General features: G+C 35.7%; 1 pseudogene; it reads left to right on the forward strand.

Moving 5' to 3' along the window:
• The window catches only part of LOC140519465 (splicing factor C9orf78-like), a 37683-nt pseudogene extending 23314 nt beyond the window's left edge, over positions 1-14369 (forward strand).
• Positions 14370-14802: the final 433 nt, after the last annotated feature.

Genomic DNA, 14802 nt, shown 5'->3' on the forward strand with positions numbered 1-14802 from the left:
TGCTAGGGAAGGTGGCCTAGCTCTACCAGATCTCAAATTGTTTTATAAAGCAGCAATTATCAAAACCACTTGGCACTGGTTAAGAAACAGAAGGGCAGACAAGTGGAATATGCTAGGCACTCAAGACACAGTAGTCAATGAATATAGCAATCTATTATTTGATAAACCCAAGGACCCCAGCTTCTGGGATAAGAACTCACTGTTTAACAAAAATTGCTGGGAAAACTGGGTAACAGTGTGGGGGAAACTAGGCATAAACCAATGCCTGACACTGTACACAAGAATAAAGTCCAAATGGGTTAATGACCTAAGTGTAAAGATTGATACTCTAAACAAATTAGTGGTGCAAAGAATAGTGTATTTATCAGATTTATGGAGTAAAGAAGAATTTTTGACTAAGCAAGAGATGGAAAGCATTATGAAGTGCAAAATGAGTAATTATGATTACAAGAAACTGAAAAGTTTTTGCACAACCAAACCCAATATAGTCAAGATTAGGAGGGAAGCAGAGAACTGGGAAAGAATTTTTGCAACTAATGTCTGTGATAAAGGCCTCATTTCTAAAATACATAGAAAACTGAGTCAAATGTACAAGAGTATAAGTCATTCCCCAACTGATTAATGATCAAAGGATATGAATAGTCAGTTTTCAGAGGGAGTAATTAAAGATATCTATAGTCATGTGAAAAAGTGCCCTAAATCACTATTGATTAGAGAAATACAAATCAAAACAACTCTGAGATACCACATCACACCTATCAGATTGACTAACATGACAAAACAGGAAGATGATAAATGTTGGAGAGTTGGAAAACTAATTCATTGTTGGTGGAGCTGTGAACTGATTCAACTATTCTGGAGAGCAATTTGGAACTATGCCCAAAGGTCTGCAAAAATGTGCATACCCTTTGACCCAGCAACATCAGTTCTAGGACTGTGTCCCCAAGAGATTATAAAAATGGGAAAAGGTGCCACATGTACAAAAATATTTATAGCAGCTCTCTTTGTAGTGACCAAAAACTGGAAATCAAGGTGATATCCATCAATTGGGGAATGGCTGAATAATTGTGGTATATGAATATAATGGAAGACTGTTGTGCTATAGGAAATGATGAAGAGGAAGACATCAGAGAGGCCTGGAAAGACTTACATAGTCTGATGCTGAGTGAAAGGAACAGAAACAGGAGAACTTTGTACACACAAGCAACCACAGTGTGTGAGGAATTTTTCTGGTATATTTAGTAGTTCATTGCAATTCAAGGACTTAAATAATTTCGAATGATCTCTTAAGGCAAAATGCCTTCCATATCCAGGGAAAGAACTATGGAATTTGATCACAGAATGAAGCAGATGATTTTCTTTTGTATTATATATACATTTTTTATAATTTCTCGCATTCATTTTAATTCTTCTATGCAAAAGGACTGAGATGAAAATGTATTTAATAGGAATGTATGTTTAGAACCTATATAAAAATGTATGCCATCTCAGGAAGGGAGTGGGGAGGTTGGGCAGAAGGGGGAAATAGAAGGGGAAAATCTAAGATGTATGGAAGTGATTATAGAACATTAAAAACAAATATATAATTAAAATAAAAAAATAAAATAAAGAGAGAAAATAATTCCGTAAAGATTAGAATGGAACAGATGAAGCTAATGACTTTAAGAAAAATAAAGAAATTATAAAAAAAAAGACAAAGCAATTTTTTTAAAAAGCAGACAATATGAAATATCTCATTGGAAAAGCAACTGACCTGGAAAATAGATCCAGAAGAGACAATTTAAAAATAATTAGAGTACCTGAAAATCATGACCAAAAAAGGATCCTAGACATCAAGGAGAACAGCCCTGATATTTTAGAACCTGATCATAAGATAGATATTGAAAAAATCTACCAATAATCTCCTGAAAGAGATCCCAAAAGGAAAATTCCTAGGAATATTGCAGCCAAATTCCAGAGCTCCCAGGTCAAGGAAAAAATATTGCAAGCACCCAGAAAGAAACAATTTGAGTATTATGGAAATACAATCAGGATAATGCATCTAGCAGCTTCTACATCAAGGGAACAAAGGGCTTGGAATATGATATTCCAGAGGTCAAAGGAACTAGGATTAAAACCAAGAATCACCTACCCAACAAAACTGATTATAATATTTCAGGCAAAAAATTGTCATTCAGTGAAATAGAGGACTTTCACGAATTTTTGTTGAAATGGCCAGAACTGAATAAAAAATATGACTTTCAAACACAAGAATCAAGAGAGACATGAAAAGGTAAAGAGGAAAGAGAAATCATAAGGGACTTACTAAAGTGGAACATTCCTACATGGAAAAAAAAATATTTGCAACTCTTAAGAATTTTCTCAGTATTAGGATGGTTGGCAGATTATAGATATAGAGATAGCTAGCTAGCTAGCTAGCTAGGTAGATAGATAGATAGATAGATAGATAGATAGATAGATAGATAGATAGATAGATAGATAGATAGGTAGATAGACAGATAGATGGATAGAGGGCACAGGATGAGGTGAATAGGTAGGGATGGTATCTAAAAAAATAAAAATTAAAGGGTAAGAGAAGAATATATTGGGAGAAGAAAGAGAGAAATAGAATGGAACAAATTATTTAACATAAACATGGCAAGAAAAAGCTTTTTCAATGAAGGGGAAGAGGGAGAGATAAGAGAGAAAGAGTGAACCTTACTCTCATTGCATTTGGCTTAAGGAGAGAATAACATGCACACAATTTGGTATGAAAATTTATCTTACACTAGAGAAAATTAGGGGGGAAGAGGGTAAGGGGGTCAGGAGGACAATAGAAAGGAGGGCAAATGGGAGGTGGGAGTAATTAGAAGTGGGCACTTTTGAGGAAGGATAGTGTCAAAAGAGAAAATATAATAAATGGGGGGCAAGATAGGATGGAGAAAAATACAGTTAATCTTTCAAAATATGATTGTTATTGAAGTGTTTTTCATAACTACACATGTATAGCATATATTGAATTGCTTGCCTTTTCTTTGGAGACGGGTGGGAAAGGAAGAAGGGAGAGAAGTTGGAACTCAAAGTTTGAAAAATGAATGTGAAAAATTGTTTTTACATGCTATTGGTAAATAAGATATACAGGCAATTGGATATAGAAATCTATCTTGCCCTATGAGAAAACAGACTAGATGGGGATAAGAGAAGGGAGGGAGATGATAGAAGGGAGGGCAGATTGGGAGAAGTGGTAATCAAAATGTACACTGTCTTAGGGAGGGTGAAGCCGAGAGATGGGAACAAAATTTGTAGCTCAATCTTGTCGAAGTGTCTGTTGAAAACCAAAAATATCTACATAAATTTTTAAAAACTAAAAAGATATATTTCTTTCTATCACCATTCATTTTTCTCCAGAGTGCTACCATATCTAAATTTTCTTGCATTCTATTTATGTCCTTAAGTTCTTTCTTGTTTATTTTCTGGTTAGGTTTATCTAATTCTGAGAGAGAGAGGTTGCTGTCACCCACTAGTATAGTTTGCTATCTATTTCTTTCTGTAACTCAACTTCTCCTCTAGGAATTTGGTTAAATATATGTTTAGTGGTGAAGGAATATTTCATATCCCTTGAATAAAGTAAGTTCACTCTGTCCTTTTGGTGACCTCTCAAGGAATATAACATATGTGAGTTGGCCATGTATTAATGTTTTGGGAACTAGCCACTCCCGGAACACATAGATAATACTTGGAAGATTTGGCTAATCCTCCCAGTATATGATTAATTAACTTATATCTTGTGGCCCCCATATGATATTTCCTTGATGGACAAAACCTGTGTTCCCATGGCCATGTGCCTGACCAGCTTGGAACAGTGTGCAGAGCCATTGGCAAAAAGCCTTCTTTGTCTAGGTCCCTATAAACTCTCCTTGCTTAGTGTAAGTCCTCGGAATCTCATCCATGGAGAGGACGCTCTGGCTGGGACCACTTGCTCCCAATTCAGACCCTGAAAGCTGTATCCCGGGATTCCCCAGCTGAGACAATTCAGGTGTTGGTGCTTCCCTGAATTGGTGATGTTTTTCTATTTCCTCTTATATCTATATTAATATTGCTATAATTATATTAGTATTAGGCTATATTAATTATTTTCTGCTGTAGCTATAAACTGTTCATGCATTTGCCTTTTCTGAAAATCAATAAAATATCCAGCTTCTTCTTCTCAAATGTGTCTTATTGTAGGTGCGAATCTGAACCATAAATTTCCTTAATCATACAAGTGGTGATATTACTTCATTATCTATAGTACCTGTTAGAAGATGTAGTTTCCTATGTTTGCTTTTTCTGAGATAAGGATTACTACCTCTGCTTTATTTCTTCAGCTGAAATGTGTGTGTGTGGGGTGTATAATGCTCCAGCAAAGAACCTTTACTCTGTCTATGTGTTTATGCTTCAAATGTGTTTCTTGTAAGTAACGTATTGTAGGGTTCTGCTTTGTAATCCACTCTGCTGTCTGCTTCCTTTTTATGAGGCAGCTTATCCCATTCACATTCACAGTTATAATTACTGTGTTTTTCTCTCCACCCTATTTCTCCTTCTGTTTATACTTCTCTTTTTGCTTTCCCCCTGTATCTCTTCACCAATATTTTGCTTCTGATCACCTCTTGCCCTCCCTTCTATCTACTCTTCTTCTTTTTCTTTCCCTTTTCCTCTCCTACTTCTCAGTTAAGATTGAGTTCTATAACCAACTGAATGCTTGTTATTCCATGTTTGATCAAAATCAGATGAGAGTAAGGTTGCAGTAATGCTCACTCCATCCTTTCTTTCCCTGTACTCTAATAGGTGTTTTGTACTTCTTTGTTTGATATAATTTGCCCTCTTCTGCCTTCTCATTCACTGTTCTCTTAGTTCAAACCAGTTTTTTCAACTCTCTATTTTTATATCATCACACAAAAGTAAATTTATACCCACCCTTTTTCTCTATTGATATCCCTTCTGACTGTTCTAATAAAGATAGAGGTCTCAAGAATTACAAGTTTCATCTTTCCGTGTATGGATGCAATAGTTTAATCTTTTAGAATAACATTTTTTCTCTTGTTTTCTCTTTGCTCTTTTATGCTTCTCTTGAGTCTTGTATTTGAAGATCAAATATTCTATTCAGCTCCAGTCTTTCCATCAGAAAAGTTTGAAAGTCCTCTATTTCATTGAAAATCCATCTGTTCCCCTGAAAGATTATGCTTATTTCTAGTGAACAGTTGATTCATCATTGTAGTTCTCCTTTCTCTCTGGAATATCATATTCCAAGCCCTCTGATCCTTTAATGTAGAATCTACTTATTCCTCTCTTTTCCTGACTGTGGTTCTTTGATATTTGTATTGTTTCATTCTGGCTGCTTGCAATATCTTCTACTTAACTTGATAATTCTGAAATATTACTACAACATTAATTTGAGTTTTCACTTTTGGATCTCTTGCAGTAGGTGTTCAGTAAATTCTTTCAATGATGATTTACTCTCTGGTTCTAGAATGTCAAGGCAGTTTTTCTTGATAATTTCTTGAACAATGCTGTCCAGGGTTTTTTTTTTGATCATGGCCTTCAAGTAGTCCAATTATTCGTAAATTATCTCTCTTGGGTCTACTTTCCAGGTCAGTTTTTTTTTTTTTTTTTTTTTGCAACGTGTCATTTTACATTTTCTTCTACTTTTCCATTCTTTTGATTTTTGTTTGACTGATTCTTGATGTTTCATAGAATTAATTTCCACTTTCTGAATCCTAATTTAAAAAAAAAATACTTTTTTTCAGTTAGCTTTTATCTCTTTTTCCATTTGAGCAATTCTGCTTTTTAAGGAGTTTTTTTCAGTGGATTATTTTTCCATTTGGTCAATTGCATTTTTTAAAGGAATTGTTTTCTTCAGTCAATTTTTGTCCTTCCTTTTCCAAGCTATTGACTCCCTCTTGCAGATCTTTTATTTTTTTTCAGTTTTTCTTCTACCTTTCTTCATTGACTTTTTTATGCTTTTTGAGCTCTTCCAAGAAGGCTTTTTGGGCTTGAGACCAATTCATATTCCCCTTTGAGGTTTTGCATGTAGGCATTTTGGCTATGTTGTCTTCTGCATTTGTGTTTTGATCTTTCCTGTTACTATAGTGGCTTTCTATGGTCAAGGATCTTTTTGATTTTTTGCTCATATATTGCTTATTTACTGGATTTTCATGTTGAGTTCTTCTTCTGGGACACAGGGGTCACTTTTCCAAGCTTCTTGTGCTGTGGGCCAAGGGTCTGGTGTTGTACTTTCTGTGCTGGGGCTCTAGGTGCTTGTGACTTGCTTAGTGCACTGAGTGGTCCAACCTAGTTGTGTATGTTGTTGCTTGGATTCCAACTCTGGCAATATGTCTTCTGTGCTGGGGTTATCCTGCTATTCCAGTGGCCTGATGAGCCAAGGTTGCAAAGCCTCAGTTTCTGATCTGTGCTGTGCTAAGAGCCTGGCTTTGTCTTACCCAAATACTGTCTATATTGGGCTATACTTCCCTTTTACCCAAGTGAGTCAGACCTTTCCTGAAGTCCTTCTATGTTTTCTTAAGCTGGAAAATTGTTTCAATCCATCTTTTTGTAGGTTCTGTCATTCTAGAATCCATTTAGAGGCTTGAATTAATTTTGTTTCTGAAGAAAACAGGGGAGAGCTTAGGTGACTTCTTGGCTTCTCTCTGCCATCTTGACTCTGCCCTTATATAACTGGTAAAGTCTCTCAGTTCATACTTGGTGACTATTAATTAGCATCCCACATTCTTACTTTTTCCAAATGTTTTTCTCTAAAAGGAGCTTGTGAGTCTGGACAGCTGTAAACTAGAGAACATTTTTCATATCTGAGATTTTTTCATTTCCATTCCTTTCATAATGATATTACCTAAAGCTAGAATTTCTTTTCTTTTTTTCTCCCTAGCTAAAAGGTAACCTACTTGCTAACATATCAAATTCTAGGTTTCATGAAGCCTTCCTACATTTTCTTTTTTTCTGATTTCTTCTAGGTCTTACTGTACATATTTTTTTCTATAACATGATCTTTTATCACATTTTTATTTAGCTGTTTTATGAGTATCATGGTGCCAGTGAGATGTGCAAGGAAGAGTAAATTCTTTGAGTGCACGGACAGTATTGTAATTCTTTTTCATCCCTTCCAGTGCTGAGGTCAAATATATTAAATAAACAACTGGTAATTATTATTGTCATAAATAATAATGAAAGCTAACATCTAGTACTTTAAGGTTTGCAAAGCACAATGCATGTATTATCCCTCTTGATCCTTACAATAACCTTGTGATATAGGTGCTATTATTATCATCCCCATTTTACAGATGAGGAAACAAAGCCCGATAGAGGTTAAATGACTTCCTCAGGGTCATGGAGCTTGTGAGTCTCTGAAGTAGAGTTTAAAATATCTGTTTAATTTGAGGATTTGTGAAAGACAACAAAATGAGTATTGGATTTTTTTGGTTGTAATGACCACCTTGGGAGAGGGTAATGCCTTTGCAGTGGTCAGTCAGGCGTATGATATGCAGTCAAGGCTAAAGGATAATTTGTTTTTTTTCTGGTGTTTCAGTCTCTACTGAATGCTTCCTAAGTTCTCAGCAGACTTAAATGGTAGAGAGACAAAGTAATGGATTGGAGAAAGCATTGGATAAAGTCTGGAAGACCTAGCTTCAAATCCTGCCTCAGATACTTGTTTTACTGTTAGTCTCTTTGTGCCTTAGTCCTTACAGCTATAAAATTATAAAGTCAAACTTGATGGCCTCTTAGATCCTCTTTCCCTGTAAAACTATGATGTTATGGTCAATATCTCCAAACTCTGGTCTTCAATAGGAACGCAAACATGGAGTGCGCTCCTTGCATTTGAGTCAAGTGGGCTGAACCACAATGAACTAAAATAGTCACACAGGAAGATGACAGACCAGGATTCCTCCAGAACATTATGGCATCATTAGCACAAAGGCAAAGAACATTTTTTTCTCTGTTGAACACAGACCATTTTTGAAAAGTCAAGTGAAAAAAACATTCATTTATTAAGCATTTATTATGAACAAGGTACTGTGCTAACCCCTGGCAATACAAATATAAACAGAAAGACTGCCCTTCCCCTCAAGGAACTTACATTTTAGCAAGGAAGATAGCACATGAAAGGAAGATGGAAGTTTTGGGGAGAAGGGAATGAAGGCATCAGCAAGAGGGATTGAGAAAAAAATCTAAAGGGTCAGGAGTACAGCCTTAAAAACAATCAAAATATGAGTGGCTGAGGAGTCCTCTTTAAAATAAAGGGTTCTGGGAAGAATCAAACGAGTATGGGGGTCTTCGCCTCCCTACTGACACAAACTTGGAACCAGTGAGACCTTCTTTGGAAATAATATTGCTTTTTCTTAAGAGGGAGATGCCCCCATCACATGTATCTCTGGACCAAATGGACCTGTCTGAAAATTCCCATCATTGTTTGGACCCAGTATAAAACAAAGTACTCATGTTGTTCTATCTCCAATCAAGTCTGCAACATGCGCATGGTGAAGCCAAATTATATGTGTCAGAGAAGGCAAAGCAAGGATTTCTGTATGCTAGGAGGATATATGTGGAATTTTTTCTTTTGTGAAGTCCAGATGTAGGTCAGATGTCTGAAGAATTCTTGAGCACAAAAAGAATTTTCGATAGCCTTTACTTCATGACCCAGCATTTTTGAGTTAAAGCTATTGCAATAAAAGTTTAATGGGTTATATAAGGAATGTGTGAAAGCCTGGCTTTTAAAAATAGGAATATAGGACATAGAGATACTTGAAAAGCATAGCTAGAATACAGAGTAGGCCAGGTCTCTATTTTTTTTTTTTTTTTTTTGGTATATGCATGTAGAGTTCCTATTTCAAACATAGGCAAGCTTGAATAGTGTCCAAGCCCTAGGGTCCAAACAGGCATAAGTATACATGTATTCATCTCTTTATATTGGAATGCCTTCAGGTGAGGAACTACTTTAAAATGCAAATCTATTCTATGGTCTATACAGGCAACCCTCAAAGCACAATGAAACCTGATGAAGAGCCAACAGATCCTACATCCAGACAAGGTAAATCTCTGAACCCTTTTAAAGAAGTGCCAGAAGTGGAATTTCTGTGAAAAAAAATGCTTCTTAAAGCTGTAAAGGGGCTGAGGAAGAAAAATGGGTGTTGTCCTCGATCATAGCCTTGTATGGAAATTCTGCTTTCTCCAAACAAACGAATGAATGAATGAATAAAAACATGCATAACAAAACTTTTAGGAAAGCTTGACTTTCAAATTAACCCAGAATAAAAGAATCTCAGAAGAACTGGATTGAAATTTGAAACATCTGGTTCTTAAAATTCAATGGAGTATATATTCCAAATAATTTTTCTTGAAAATTTGTTTTAGACTCAGTTGTCCATACTTTAGACACTGTTATTACTATTTTCTTTTTTTTACAAAGCTCCATTAAAATGTAGCAGCATAGATCACAACAAGTCATAATAGGTTTGAATTTCTAAGTATCTCAAACATTTCATTCCCATTGGTTAGATTATATATAGATGTAGATACACGCAAGTACATATATATGTATGTTCCAGCAGCAATTCTCTAATTAATGTATATCACACACATACTTTTTAAATGCAATCATTTTCTGATCTATGTGTTATATTTCTAGGAAGCAGATTTGCACATCGTAATAATAAGCAAGTAACCAGTAAGTAGGGCACTGAGCAATTAAAATTGGAAATTGAGTGTTGAAATGTTAATGAATGAGTTGTTAATTGCCATCTGTGAAGCTGTGCCAACCCCCTCGCTTCCCCCACCCCCACCTGCAGAAATCTTGTTCAGGGCTTTCTCTCATTCATGCATTTTCATTTTAGGAATAAATCTTATACCTGAGAGGAGTTACTTTAAATACTCTCACCTCATTAACCATTTCTATCTGGTTGAAGAAAAATAAACCCAATTCTTCACTTGGTCTCTGAAGTGACATTAGATTTACTAGGCTTTCCAAGTTGAGATAGTGGGAAAAAGTCTCATCTGAGCCCATATGGAACGCTCATTCTATTCTGATTTCTTAATGCTTTCTAAGTGATTTTAACAGAAAGCCCTTTGATATAACAGAAAGATTATTGGATAGTGTGCGGGAAAATGTTCATTGAAGTCCTAAATCTGCTACTTGTTAGCAGTGTGATCCACATTAAGGTTAACTCACACAATTTAGTTAATCTAAACTTGCTTCATCACCTGTGAAATAGAGACAGTCACACCATTGCTACCTACCTCACAAAGTTTTTATGAGGAAAGTACTGCACAAAACTTAAAGCACTAAAGAAATTGCATCACAGGATTATTGATTATGAAATGGAAGGGATATCAGAGACTATTGTTTTCAACAAATGATACAGTTAAGGAAAATGAGATTCAGGGAAATTAAATGACTCATCTAAGCTCTGTCAGGTAAGCCTTAAGTGTTAAAGGTAGGATCTGAATCCAGGTCCTCTGATTCTAGAACTAGCACTCTTTCTACTGTACCGTTTGGTATTATGATGATAAAGAGAAAGAGGAAGATAACCATTATATGGCATAGTACTTGATTTAGTATTCAAAACTGTTGATATCTTTTCTTCCAGTGTAGATAGATAACCTATTCATACTCAGCAGGTAGTCTTTAAAAGGTTCTGTGGTTCAAAATTCCATCACTTTGCAATTTACCTGGCACTGAGCCTCCTAGTACTTTAATAGGACAGTTCTTGCATAATAGGCAGATCGACTATCACTGAACCTATCACCTTTCTCAACTTGGTGGAACCTCCTAGAATTTTCACTCTGCTGGCATAACCATTACTAACCTTGAGGTCAGGGGCAGGGGGTGATCTTCATTATATCCAAAGGTAGCATAGGGGCCTTCATGGAAGGTAACTAGGAAAAAAAAGATTTCTCAAAATTGTGTCAGTCTAGAGTTAATTAACATTCAAAGGAGTGAAAAAAGGAGAACAAATTTATAGACAAAGAAACATAAAAACCTTAACATTTTTCAGTCAATCATCTGGACTTTATGCTTTCACAGAATTTTTGTTGCATTTGTTTCCAGATTTCTCCTTTTGCTAAAGATCACTTCAGATTTTTTAATCAGAGAAGTGTTATTCCACAGTAACAAATTATATTAGAGAAATCCTTTTGGGGATGGCAAATGTCAAGTCACCTCTCTCTTGTTCTTTCTGAATATTATGCATATGAATAAACATAGTAACAAAAGCTACTGGAACTAAACTCGCTAAGCAAATGAGGCAAATGCTGTTATGGTAATAATCACCCTTTCTAACATTGTTTTATTAGTCCAAGGTGTCTTCTTTATATGATAACTGCCACTGAAAATACATATTTGATCCCTGGCATTAGAACTGGGATAGGGCAGTTCTTGCTTCTGAAACTTTAAACATGTAGTCTCCCCAATTAGACTATAAGCTTCTTGAGAAGAAGGACTCTCTGTACTCCTCTGTTGTATCCTCAGTACTTTGCACAGTAAGAATTTAATAAACATTTTTTTCATTCTTTTATTTCAGAGTGAATTGAATAGTTCTGAGAATTTGGTAGAGTATATATTATTTATTATTCACACTTACAGATTAGGTAACTAAACTTGAGAGAGATTAATTGAGTTGAACAATCTCACACATCTAATAATTGTTTCCTTTAATAGTGCCACCATCCTGGTATAGGCCCTCATGAACTCGTGTCTGCAACAGCCTGCTGGTGGCTCTTCCTGCTTTGTCTCTCCCCACTCCAATCCAGTAGTCAATGACCAATATCAACTCTATCTTCCATTTAGCCACCAATGTGATTTTCTTAATGCAGAAGTTCTACTATTTCATCCATCTCCCCTCCCTCGTCCCACCATCCCATCACCTACTCAACCAAGGCCAGTGATTTCCTATCACTTTTAGCACCAAATACAAAATCCTCTGTTTGACACTCAAAGTCCTTCATAACTTAGCCCCCTCCTACCTTTCAGTTTTCTTATACATTATTCCTCACTATCTACTCTTTAACACAATGACATTGGACTCCTTTTATGTCGTTATTGTTACTTCATTCTCTTGGGTCCAAGAATTTTCCCTGATTTCTGAGATGTCAGGAATACTCTCCCTCCTCATTTCCATATACTTCCTTTAATTTCAAACTAAAAATCCCATCAACCTAGTGAGATCCTTAACCAACTTCTTCTAATCCCTCCCTTAATTTTTTAAAAAAATTTTCCTGTATACAGCTTTTTTGTGCATTTCTTTCTTTCCCTATTGTCTTCCTCTTTAAATTTTGAGCCCCTTGAAGTGATGTTTTTTTTGACCTCTCTTTATATCCCCAGAACTTTCTATTCCCAGACTTGCAAGGCTTAAAATATGTACTTAATCAGTGTTTATGTTTACCTTTTCTAAGGTCCCTACTAACTCTAAAATTCTACGTTCCTATAATGTTATAAGTGATAGTTAAGGCTTAAATTCAGGTCTTCTGGATCCAAGTTTATTGCTTCTTCTACCCCAGTAAAATGTGCTGAAAAACTACATCAATTAACTGAGTTTTTATTTAAAAACATTTTATTTTTTTTCCGGTTTTACTTTTGGATTCATCATAGTCTTTTTAAAAAATAAATTATTTATTTATGACAATCTTTTCTTAACTTTGGGTTCCAAATTCTCTCCCACCCTCTAAGCCCACCATTACCCATTACGATGGCAAGCAACGTGATATTAATCATGCATTTGAAATCATGTAAAATATTTTCCTATTAGCCATGTCACAAAAAACAAGATAACTAAAGTAGAAAACTATAGTTCAATTTGCATTCAGTTCATCAGTTCTTTCTCTGAATGTGGACAGCATTTTTCATTATAAGTCATTTGAAATTGTCTTGAATCATTGTATGGCTGAGAATAGCTAAGTCATTCACAGTTGGTCACTGTAAAATGTTGTTACTGTGTACAATATTCTCCTGGTTCTGTTCACTTCAATCTGTATCAATTCATATAGGTCTTCCTTTATTTTCTAGAATCATCCCTCATCATTTCTTATAACACCAGATGTTGTCCATCCATTCCCCAATTTATGGGCATGCCCACACATATACATTTACATACATACATATATATATACATACACATGAACACATGTACATATGTATCCATAAACATACAGACACACAAAAATACACAAGACTATATTATGCTTATTTCCACTTGCCATCTGTTTCGCTGAAAGTGGATAGCATCTTCCTTCATAAGTCCGGGTCCTTCCACATTTTTCTAAATCCACCATCTCATCATTTCCTACACCACAACAATATTCTGATCCAATCACATTCTATCTGGGAGATTGTCTATTAAGGTTTCCCTCCCCCCAAGTTTTCTGCATTTCCTCTATTCTTGTTTACTGAGATTTTATTTATACAGGAAAATTTTAATATACAATAATCAAGGCCTGTGCCATAACCAATCCTGAGCAGATGTACTGATCTGGGGCTATGAAATCCCATCAGGGGATGCCATGACAGTCCTTGGGGGATAATGCAAGTGGCTAGTCTCAGAGTCAGGATGGGACAAGCAAGACAGCGAAGAGGTCAGTGAAGAAGTTCTGAGCTTGAGGAGATGGCCTGATGGGGTGAATGTTTTTGCCCTTCTGGTTGGGGAGAAAGTACAAGAAGAAATAACCTTGGTGGATGATCCCTTTAAGATCAAGAATGGTGGAATGGTAGATATGAAAAAATTTAAGGAGAGAAACAAGGACAGGATTAATGAAGAGGAGGACCTCAACTTAGGAACATCATTTTCAGCAGAAACCAACTGAAAAAATGAAGATGCTGACATGATGAAATACATTGAGACTAAGCTAAAGAAGAGGAAAAGAACTGTGAAAAATGAGGAGCAAAAGGTGAAGTTGATGAATGCTGAAGACTGTCTCTATGAGCTCTCAGAGAGCATCCTAGTTTCCTCAGCTAATAAAATGGAAGAGATGCTGTCCAACTAGAGGCTGAGCAGCATCCCTGAGGTGAACTGAAGCATTGATGCAAAAATTAACTTAAAAAAGTATCATTTCCACAGAAGATGCCAGGTATGCTTGTTAGCTGAACAACAGAGCAAAAAGAAACATAGTAAAACCTCTTTTATTCCTACCAATATGGCTGTGAACCACGAGCAGCACAACTGATTTTATGATGAAGAGCTCAATGCCCTCTTTGGGGCAAAGAGGAGGTGAAAATCAGATTCCTCAGAGCGGAAGATTCAGGGAAGCCAGAACTTGAGAGGTCTCCTCCAAATCACAAGTTCCCTCCTAATGAAAACACAACTGATGATTATCATTATGAGAAATTTAAGAAGATGAACAGATGCTATTGAAATCAGCTCAGTGGGAGTAAGTGGGGAGGAGCTTTTGAAAAGAGTTAATTTTTTTTTGTCAAGTACAAGTTGCAATGTAAATACTACAGGAAGAAAAGCTTTTTTCTTTCAGATCTCTTTAAACTATGTAGTTGTCTTACAAACTATTTTTATTTTTTTCACAAATAGGTGTGTTTACGAATGCGATTATATGAAAATTGACTGTAATGCTTTTGCATGCTACCTATCAGGTTTTCTTAAGCAGTGGATTGATATCCTCATTAAGCAAGGAGGTTTTCCTTTCTTTGTCAAATAGTAGTCTTTTAACTATTTCCAAATCTACTTTGTAGATAAGTTATTTTTCTTTTGGTATTAGAGTAATGTGAAGTAGACTGCAGGAATTATGTGACCTTATTCATTAAAATATTTTCTTATGATCAAAAAAAAAAATCAA

This window comes from Notamacropus eugenii, chromosome 1 (assembly GCF_028372415.1).
Source record: "Notamacropus eugenii isolate mMacEug1 chromosome 1, mMacEug1.pri_v2, whole genome shotgun sequence".
NCBI lineage: Eukaryota > Metazoa > Chordata > Mammalia > Diprotodontia > Macropodidae > Notamacropus > Notamacropus eugenii.